The sequence below is a fragment of the Bombyx mori genome, chromosome 14 (genome assembly GCF_030269925.1).
Source record: "Bombyx mori chromosome 14, ASM3026992v2".
Taxonomy (NCBI): domain Eukaryota; kingdom Metazoa; phylum Arthropoda; class Insecta; order Lepidoptera; family Bombycidae; genus Bombyx; species Bombyx mori.
Genome location: NC_085120.1, coordinates 8,806,603 through 8,817,637, shown reverse-complemented (window position 1 = coordinate 8,817,637; position 11,035 = coordinate 8,806,603). Strand labels below are relative to the sequence as shown.

The window sequence follows — 11,035 nt, the reverse complement described above, 5'->3', positions numbered from 1 at the left end:
TCTAGATGATCATGAGCACATCTACGTTGTACATATGTACAAACATATGACCGCTTGAAAGGCAAACGTGACTAAGCGACAATAACGGCTTTGTACAATGATAGGCAATAACCATATTCGATGCGCAAAAAAATGTATTTCTAAGTCTATTAAAATAATTTCAATCTTACAGCTAGATTCGTTAAAATAGATTTTTTTTTCAGGTATTTCAACTTTAAATTATTCTACTGTAAAGTTTACGCATTGTCGCTTAGTCACGTTTGCCTTTCAAGCGTAGATATAAAAAATCTTGTCCACTTTTTTTGAATTCCCAATGGCGATTACTCATAAACCGTTGGCGTCAGCTACGGAAGTGCATTTTATCAGTTCAGCGCAGACACACAGTTCAATGTCACGTTAAAAATTACATTTCAGTTAAACTCGGATGTCTGAGTGATTAGGTAGTTTGCCAATTATATAAATAAAATAAAAAGTTTTTGTTTTAACTTCATAGATTGATTGGGTTTATTGTTTAAAATTTGCAACAATATAAAGTCGATGGTATTATTTAAAATGAAACGTATATAATTTGGTGAGTGAACACAATTTTGCTATATTTTTGATTTAGTGACTATTCCAAGTGAAGGGTAGGTATCTGATTTTGAAAATAAATTTTTACTGGTCTCCTAGACACGGCGCGCGGTTTTTCTCGCGCACATTTTTTTATTCAAAACTAGCTGACCCGGCAGACTTTGTAGTGCCTCAATTGATAAGTAAAATACCTAAATTTTTGTATAAAATAAACTTAAAACAAACAAAAGACATGAAAGGAAAAAGGAAATTGTTATTTTTATTTAATTCCGAGCATTTTCATATTTATCTACCTTTTAAACCTTCTCTGGACTTCCACAAGTAATTCAAGATCAAAATTAGCCAAATCGGTCCAGCCGTTCTCGAGTTTTAGCGAGACTAACGAACAGCAATTCATTTTTATATATATAGATTATTCAAAATTAATGAAGAACGTCGCGTTTTCCTGGGATAATGACAGGTTTACGTCTCTCTAGCCCAAAAACTTCAAGTATTCATTACCGTAGAAGTATCGGTATGAAACTGAGGGTTTGTTCGTCAGAACAGCACAGGACATGCAATGCTTTCTTCTCAAGAACCATCTGGTATCAAGTATTGAAGCTCGTAGCCATTAGACCCTGAATGCGTCAACTCGTAGTCATTACATGGTGAAAGCGTCAACTTGTGACATTTTAAAGTTGAAGTGGCATTTGGAAGTTGTCGTGGTCTACAGGTTAAGACGCCCGGTGCACTCTTATCCAGCGATGCGACTGTATCAGTGTTCGAATCTCGCCTACAAGTGTCTATTTTTGTGATGAAATACGTTCCGTCACAAAAATATACACTTCACGATTTACGATTAATGGAAGTCATGGTGAAGGAATAACATCGTGTAATAAAAATCAAACCTGCAAACACTTTTATTTGGGTTATTACTGGTCCACATCTTGTGAGCCCGCACGGGTAGGTACTACCGCCCTGCCTATTTCTGCCGCAAAGCTATCGTCGAACAATGCTATTGTATGTACGGTTTTACAACGCGGCTTTCAATCGGTTAACACAGATGGGCGATTGCCGTACGCCGGTATAATACTTAGAGGAGACGATTGTTCATTTATACTTTCCCTTAGTCACCTATTAAAATACCCACGGGAATTGATGGGCCGATGCTATTCTAGGTACTGTACACTCGAGAATGTTCGAAATTTACCTAGAACCATATGAAAATTAAATTAAAGTGAATTCTTAATATTCCCTATTGGCATGCAACATTAGTTAGTACGTTCTCGTCGAATTATTGCGCCAACAATCTCTTAGGTCGTACAAAACAACTGGGTTGTGGGCACAGCCATAATCTGTCCCAACCCAAGTTTTAACTGTCAGTTCGTTAATGAGTCACGTAGGCGAATTCGCCTCATTACTCCGGAACGAAGGTAGCGTGAAACTTAATAAGACCGCACGCGCGTGTCATATAAATTCCATTGAATTTGTTTTACGTTGAATATACGAAGACACAGTATCAGTAAGCACAGAAAAGTCAAATGGTTTTAAGTACTGTTTATGATTGTTTTTTTTAAGCTATTGCATAGCTTTAATCGCGGGCTTTGAGCGCGGCGACCGAATCAATAAATTCCGTAACGAAAATAAAACCTAACACCCCCACTCCGCCTACCATGTAGCTCGCGTTCAACACATTCACAAGTTGCGCTTATGTATGTGTACTGTTATAAGCGTGTGGCGTGACGTCGCACTGCATGTGCATCATGAAAATTCTGTCCATCTCTTTCTCGCACAGTCTAGCTTATAAGTGTGAAGGGTTAATATTTTGCTTTTGTTAATGTTTATAAGTATAGCGTGGTCTTATTTTATTATTGTTTTAATATGAAACTATTATTGTCTAAATATAATTGCATAAGTTGATAAAGAAATGCTATGACCGCGGCAGTCCCCGAGTGCCACACGTGTTTTTTTTCTTAAATTATAACACTCTCCTCCATTCAGAGTCACGTTGATCACTTAAATTTTAGGACGGAATTTCTTGATCTCTTAAATCGAGCTAATTTAAAGATAAATGTTTATTTTTCTTTAAAATACCGGGAAAAAACCGTCTCGCGCAGTGTCTTCATGATCAAAATATACATGGCTACAAGGATTCAACGGTTTCTATTTCCTTAAATTCGGAAAGAATGAAACTCCACGGATAAAGAGTTATCTATAACTTTCTGGTCCATAAACTAATTACCAGTCGATTTGTAGATCCACTGATACATAAAATCCCGAACATCGAACACACTCTCGTATTTATTATAACAGATATGTCCAGTTTCCCGGGTCATATAACGTTTACCATGGTAAGGTGTATAGTCTGCAAATTTATGTCTGTGTGAAATATCATCAAAATACGTAAAATAGTGACGGAGATTCATTCATCGTCAACATTTTCGGCATTAATAATAATTTACTGGATGTCCGACTAGTTGATTGACTGCTGAGCTCAAATATTGCTTTTTACCAATCGATATTTTTTCCAACAGTTATTGGAATAGAGTTCCTTATCGCGCGTTCTGCTTTCGTTCTGAGGGACCAGACTGAAAAACGTGTAACAATAAAAAAAAACACCGAAAACCGACATCGTTCTGTAGTAATTTTTGATCTGATCACTTCCTGAGCACTTCCAATTCTTTAGGAAACTGAAACCTTTTTCTTGATTACCGTCAATTTAGAGAATATGCGAATAAATTAATATGAAATTCGAATTTAAAAATACATTATATAGATACAAAATAACTAATAAAAAGATGTGTGGTGTCGTGGGACACCGGATAGGAACGAAGTTGCTTATTATAAAAATATTAATTTTAAGTTCTCTTCGAGGTATAAAGAAAATAATTATTCGGGTATACATTTTTTATTCTGAATTTTTTATTGATAAAAAAAAAACACTTTACAAAGTTATCAACTTTATTTTATTCACAATAATTTATAAAAAATATATATTAATAATATACAAGAAACAGTTATTTATATGAATAATAATAATAACCGTCATCACATCACTATACATTAGACACTGTATCATACTAAATCTATAAATAAATAATAAAAATCTTACGTAACGGACGTTTTTTCCCGGTTAGGGTACCCCTCCGCGTCGTCCCATAAGGAGCTTCGTTCCAATAAAATAGGAATATATTTTTCTCACTAATATTCAAGAAATTTATCTGCAACATCAACTTTATTACCCTTTTTTTACATTGAATGATTAATTTCATTATTTTACACTGAGTCTTTATTTTTTATTTAATCGTTATTAATAGAAACACAAAAAAGGTATATAACAAAGAAACACCAGTGTCTATAAGAATATTTTTTTAATAATTTATTAATTAGAATTCGAATTATATTGCTTGTGAAGTTATTTTAAATATAACGCGACTGTGTCCATAATATTTCAGTGTTTAATCCCCACACGTCATATGAATACAGCAATAAATTAAGTGTCTTTTTGTGATATGTGTAATTATTATTCCGCATTCAATTTACTTAGATTAAATGAAATATTAAATTCCTTTAAAGTAAATCATTTCAGTTTAGTTACATGATTTTTTTTGGGTTTTATGAATAAAATTGTTATGAAAAAGCCTATCGCAAAATCGGCCCTCAGAATGATAATTCGATTTGTTCGTTTAACCTCAATTCAGAATTATGTTAGATAAATGAAAATACACTTCAGTCGACCTAAATTTCAGCTCTGTTTTTATTACATGTCGTTCTTTAGCTAACTGTTCTAACCCTTATCGAGTATTCCTAAATCAGCGGTTACAAATGTGAAGTCGTCGTGGCCTAAAAGATAAGACGTCCGGTGCATTCGTATGAAGCGATGCACCGGTGTTCGAACCCCGCAGGCGGGTACCCATTTTTCTAATGAAATGCGTACTCAACAAATGTTCACGATTGACTTCCACGGTGAAGGAATAACACCGTGTAATAAAAATTAAACCCGCAAAATTATAATTTGCGTAATCACTGGTGGTAGGACCTCTTGGGAGTCCGCACGGGTAGGTACCACCACCCCGCCTATTTCCGCCGTGAAGCAGTAATGTGTTTCGGTTCGAAGGGTGGGGTCGAAGGAAGGAAGCCGTCGTAACTATACTGAGACCTTAGAACTTATATCTCGAGGTGGGTGGCGCATTTACGTTGTAGATGTCTATGGGCTCCAGTAACCACTTAACATCAGGTGGGCTGTGAGCTTGTCCATCCATCTAAGCAATAAAAAAAGTTATTCATATCAGTTACAATGCATTTAAAAACCTTCGCTATTGTGTCAATTATTACAAAATGTAGTCAGTAAGTCTAGAGTGGGTCCTTTTATGCTTGTGAGGTCTGCTAGTTTGATTTCTTCGACAATCCGCTTAAATGGTTTTTTATCTCAATATGTTTTTGGAACGAAATTCCTTATGGGACTTGAGATTGTAGTTACAAAATAAACGCGTATGGAAGTGAGCCGCGTGGCCCTTAAGCCGAACCGAATGGCGTGATTTTCAAATCCAATAGAAAACTGTAGTTTTTGACGTGACAACGTCTTATAATTCGATGGAGCCGGCTGCACGCACAAACATAAACATGTCTCATGAGTCGTTCCATTTAAGGCTTGAAGTGCAAGCGAGAGCGCGCAACGAGCGACAAAGAGACACAATCGGCCTCCGCGTTCGACATCTGTCTCTCTCCTACTTGAGTCAGCGATGCATCCGCGTGGACTGCTGCTATACAATAATACATTTACATGTTTTCGTCAAGTATGAAGTTCAGTGAAAAGAGAATGTAGTGCCAATTGTTTATAGCAACGATAATTGCGATAATTGAAATATAAAACCATTCCATCAGTATTTTTTTATGACGTTGTCACGTTCAACTATCGTCAGTAAACCGACTTTACAGACAACCGATTTTTTTATCAAGATTGTAGCCTTTTAAATTATCTTAAAGACTAGACGGTAAAAGTGGCTAATTTTTATCTTCCGTGTAAATTATCGCTTTCATAAATTTTACAATGAAAATTTTAAGTTGATAATAATTTGGGATTTAGTCTCGGCCCGAATAGCATAGTACGCTAGGCCCATCGGTGGACCGCATGGCGTTCAAAGTGCTAATTGATTACCGAGGCTCATCACATGATTAGACCTTTCTTGAGACGCGGTTTTGGAGTCCCGAAATGTCGTCTAACGTCTGCCCCGCCTTCAGACCGGAATAGACATCTTATGCTTCAGAATCGAAATACAGCTTTATTATTTATTAAAAGCGTCAGTTTCAGATCAAAAATACAATTAGGTTGATACTATTGAATTTCAACTGTAAAATAAGTAATTGAATTTTGATGAAATTGAATTTCTGACCTTCTATTTCGGAGTCAACTTTATTAGGCGGCTCAAGCGTACAATAGTTTTGAGTTTATCAATTTCACAATCAATTTTAATTATATCAGTAATAAATTTATGGAAAGTGACTTTTTAAATTAAACTAATACAGACTGAAGACTGAACACTGAAAACTGATACAGAAACTAAAATTTCCTCCTAGCATGTGCGAACTTTTAGTTTCTGTATCAGTTTTCATATGAAATCATATTTTCTACAACTTCTCGAGAAACATTACTTGGTTCTAGCACGTAAGGACGAGTATGAAGGGCACAAAGAACTTAAAATATCTAGCCCTGTATGTTACCACCTAAATTTATAATAGCTTTAATGAATTAATCAATGTTTTTTCTTTCTTCTCATTATTTTACTTCTGTTCTGTAGCCATATAGCTTTTTTTGCCAACGAGGAAACAAACCTATTTATAGCGGGTTTGTTTGATTTTGATATTCTTTTTTACCCCTTAAACGAGGGGAGGGAGGGAAGAGGGATGAGAGGAGGAAGGAGAAAGGGGTAAACAAGTGTTAACAGCATCACTATTATTTTTTCTTCTTTCCTTTTTTTCTTTTTTCTTTTCTTCTTTATAATTTCTTCTTCATACTGGAGTCGTGTATGTAACCTATTATTTGCATGAAATAAAAGGCTTATTATTATTATTATTGTGTATTAAACACTGCCACGCCTGGGAAGACGGCAGGACACACTCCGGCGAGGTGGGCAACAATCGGCTGGAGCGTTGGGGACTATTGGGAGAGAAACCGGCGAACTATACGGGCATTATCGAGCAAGACTGCCTTTTGCATTTGGGCCACCACCGACTTTTTGTTGAGACCAAGCCTCTCGAGATGTTTTGAGAGGCTTTTAGGGACCAAACCATTCACCGACACAACTACCGGGATTATTTCTGTAGATACCACCCTCCACATGTCGGTCACCTCGTGCGCCAGGTCCAAATATTTGGTCTTTTTATCTGCCTCGGCCCGCACGAGGTTCTCGTCGTAGGGGATGGTGATATCCACCAGAAATACCCGAGACTCCGTCTGGTCCATCAGCACGATATCAGGCTTATTCGCAAGAATAGTCCTGTCCGTAATGATGGGCCGGTCCCAGTAGAGCTTGGCACGGTCGTTTTCGAGTACAGCGTCCGGCTGGTACTTATAATACGGTAGCCTCTGTTCGATGAGGCCATACTTAAGGGCGAGCTCTTGGTGGAGGATTCTGGCTGCTTGGTTATGTCTGTGCAAGTACTCAGTGTTAGCAAGCATAGAACAACCAGAGGTGACATGTCTGAGGGATTCACCCGGTCGGCGGCATAATCGACAGATGTCAGCTGTCCCATCCCTCAGAATGTGCTTCCTATAGTTGTTCGTCCTGATAACCTGATCCTGTATTGCACAGACAAAACCCTCGGTTTCCCCAAAGAGGTCACCGAATCGCAGCCAGTGCACGGAGGCTTCTTTGTCCACGTGGGGCTCATGCAGTGCCTGAAAGAAGCGTCCGTGCAGCTCTTTCCCTTTCCATATGGCCTCACGGTCAGAGGTACTGAGTACCGCCGGTGATTGCCACCCGTCTCTGGCCAGGGCTAGCGGGGTCAGTCCTTTGTCGCATTCCATGACCTCTCTGTGCATCACACTGTCAGCCCTCGATAGGAAATATTCCCTGAGACTGCACACCCCACTGTTGTGCATGACCTTGGCGCTAAGTAGGCCCCGGCCACCACACTTCCGCGGAATGTACAATCTCATTACCGAGGACTTCGGGTGGAGCATCCTATGGAGGTTCATAATTGAGCGGACTTTTCTATCCAGGGCATCCAGTTCGGTCAGAGTCCACCTGAGCACGCCGAAGGTATACAACAGGACGGGCATCGCCCAGCCGTTAAACGCCCTTGTCTTATTCACGCCCGACAAAAGGCTCTTACACACTTTTGTCAAACGTTCACAAAACACGTCGCATGCAGCCTGTTTGACGACCGCCACGTCAATACCTAAATTTTGCGACATGCCCAGGTACCGGTATGTTTCTCCCTCGGAGAGTGCCCGAAGGTTTATCCCATCGGATACAGGTAAACGATCCGATGAGACTATGCTCCCTCTCTCTACATGGAGAACCGCACACTTGTCGACTCCCAGCCTCATCCTAATGCGACTACTGAAATCACAAGTGATGTCAAGCAGTCGCCTGAGGCCTGCAGCATGAGGAGCGTACAACTTGAGGTCATCCATGTAGAACAAGTGGGACACCTTCAAGCCCCCCCTTCGGAACTGAAAGCCTGTCCTCGAAGCCTCCAGTAATGAACTGAGAGGATTCAGGGCCAGGCAAAACCACAATGGACTCAGACAATCACCCTGAAATATACCCCGATTCACCTTTATTCGGTCTTCTACAGCCGACAGCCGCACACCGGATAGACTAAGCATTGTACTCCATTGCCCCATACAGGCACCGAGGAAGTCTCGAACTGTATCGTCTATCTTATACAGCTCGAGGACCCTCTTCAGCCATGTATGGGGGACCGAGTCAAATGCCTTTTTATAATCTATCCAGGCGGCAGAGAAATTTCGTCGGTTGCGTTTGACCTGCTGGCCAGCTACCGCGTCGATCAAGAGGAGTTCCTTAGTACCGCGGCTACCACGCCTACACCCGTTCTGGGCACCAGACAGTACTCGACAGCTGTCTATGTGGTGTGAGATCTTAGTTTCCAGAACGGATGTCAGTGTCTTATAGGTGGTAGGAAGACACGTTATTGGCCGGTACTGTGCCGGATCCGCGGTACTTTCCGATTTTGGAATGAGGTGAGTGATCCCAGTAGTGAGGAAGGCGGGGAGCACTTTTGTATCTAGGGCTTCCTGGAACTGTCTGGCGAGGGTTTCGTGACAAGCCCGGAAACTTTTTAGCCAGTAAAGCTGCAGTCCGTCGCAGCCTGGAGACTTCCAGTGTGAAGAACTACAGACTGCAGCCTTAATATCACCTTTGCTGATAGTAACCGGGCTCATCGGTGGTATGCCCGCACACGAGTCCTCAATGACCTGCATCCAGGAGCCCTCCACATGCTCCACAGGTCTTGACCACAAGTTACGCCAGAATGTGACCATCTCCTGTCCAGCTGGACGTTCGGTGACGGCGCTAACATTGGCCTGTTCTAGGGACCTGTAGAACTTCCTCTGATCACTCACGAAGAGGCGATTCTGGCGATACCTTTGAACTCGTTCCGAGTACCGCCGGATGCGCTTGCTCCAAGCAGCCACCTTCTGCTTCAGGAGGTCTATGCGATCTGCCAGCTGTTGTGCATTTGGCACTGCAGGGCCTAAGCCACACCCCGCAAACGCAATTCTGACAAACCGCAAGACTCTCGGCCTCGTGTTGCCCGTCCTGAAGCTAATCAGTTTGCCGATAAGGACTCTAGCGTCACTGATACGACGTTCAATTCTGCGCTTCCAAGCAGGCTCGGCTTCTCTCACACGCTGAGCGTCGGCAGCTGTCACCTGCCGATTTGGCTGGAGCTTGGCGCCGATATACCGACATACTGCCATTGCGGCGCCAAACAGGATTGAATTCGTTTCAGTGAGGCTGCTGCTGTTCTCCAAATATGGAAGCAGCATCTCGTTAACGGCCTCAACGACATTCCGACTATGGTGACTCTGAGCTATTCTGGGGATCCGGGGTCTCGCGTCGAGAGGCATCTCACGCACTTCCAGAATCGCCTCTTCAAGAATCCTCCTGATCTGCTCGTTGTCCTGGGAAGCTATTCCGTCCGCCCCTCCGTCAGCAGCCAATGGTTGATAACCAGTGTCTACCGCACCGCCGACATTTAAGTCCTGCATAGATGCGATAGACACACGTCCTTCAGCTGGTGCAAGAGAGGAGGCCGGAACAGCCTCGAGTCGTAGTTGTTCGAGTTCGTTTGCGCTGAAGATGTTAGAGCGCATTATGAAACGAACTCGGTCGGCTAGGTTCTGGTCTGTGATGTGTGTCAGCGATGGCTCAAGCGCTTGAAAATTACGAAGCAGTCTTGCTCGACGCCCTGTGCCGCCTGTTTCTCCCCCCACAGCCCCAAAGTGGGCGCGCATGACATTGGAATTTTGTTCACGAGTCCATCGCATGCGCCGCCCTCCACCGAGTGCGGGTGTCTGTTGCGGAGTCCTTGTGGACTCTGCAGGCACCAAGCCTCCCGGTGGTGATGATGATGGGGGTTCGACCCGCTGAAGTGGTCTTAACGAGTCAGATCTTTGGTTTGTTTTAAAGGTTTTACTCATCGTTGGGCTTTTATGTGGGGTCTGACAGTCGCTGCAGACAGAGCCCCATATCTGCAGAAGGCTAGAATACAGTGGAGGATCGCCAGTTACTCCAAGGGGACCGTTCACGACCTAGACTTAGCGCCCTAGGCCATGCAGCCGCTCGGCACGGTGCCTTACACCTTCGGCTAGCGCTGGTTGCTTGCGCGGATGGAACAACCATCTCATATTGATTGTTTCACCCACGGGCGATGGGGTCACCACTTCCCTACGCCTGTTTATTATTTATTATTATTATTGTTCTTTTTTACCATAGTCAATAGGCAGTTCATGTGCCATATGTTAAGTGACTACTAGAATCCATAGACATTACAATGTTAATCCTATTGTCTACTCTGAAACGTCCAAAGTCCTTATACTAGCGGCTGCTGAGCATCAGGTATCAGTCATAAGGTACATTAGCCAATTAAAGTTAATACTCACGAGAGTAATGGCACGGCTGGTCTCTTACCGTTGTCCGTACGCTACATGGACTTTACTTTCCATCAAGTAAACCTATTAAGCCAGACAATCTATATCCCTTCGAGACGCTTTGTAGCAATTAAATAATATTTAATTCACAAATACGATACTAATTAGACTCCAATTTATGTTCGATTAAATCTATGCACGCGTTATGTACTTATAGAATGTAGATTTTAGTACCATAACAAATTCATATTATATCTATTAAGATACAATTTCGGTTCGAGACATCGTTTTTCGTAATATAACTTATTTAGGAAGCGTTTGCTACGATTCGATTTTCTTATTACCTACAAGAGTAAAAGATGTTTT

General features: G+C 41.6%; 1 protein-coding gene across 2 annotated transcripts in view; it reads left to right on the top strand.

Annotated features, from left to right (window-relative positions):
• Nucleotides 1-406: 406 nt before the first annotated feature.
• LOC105842482 (synaptotagmin-10) overlaps nucleotides 407-11,035 on the top strand; it is an 81,524-nt gene continuing 70,895 nt past the window's right edge. For both annotated transcript variants that reach the window (XM_062672132.1, XM_038015368.2), the window contains exon 1: nucleotides 407-571. The gene's annotated coding sequence lies outside the window, so the exon portion shown is untranslated. The remainder of the gene's footprint in view (nucleotides 572-11,035) is intronic.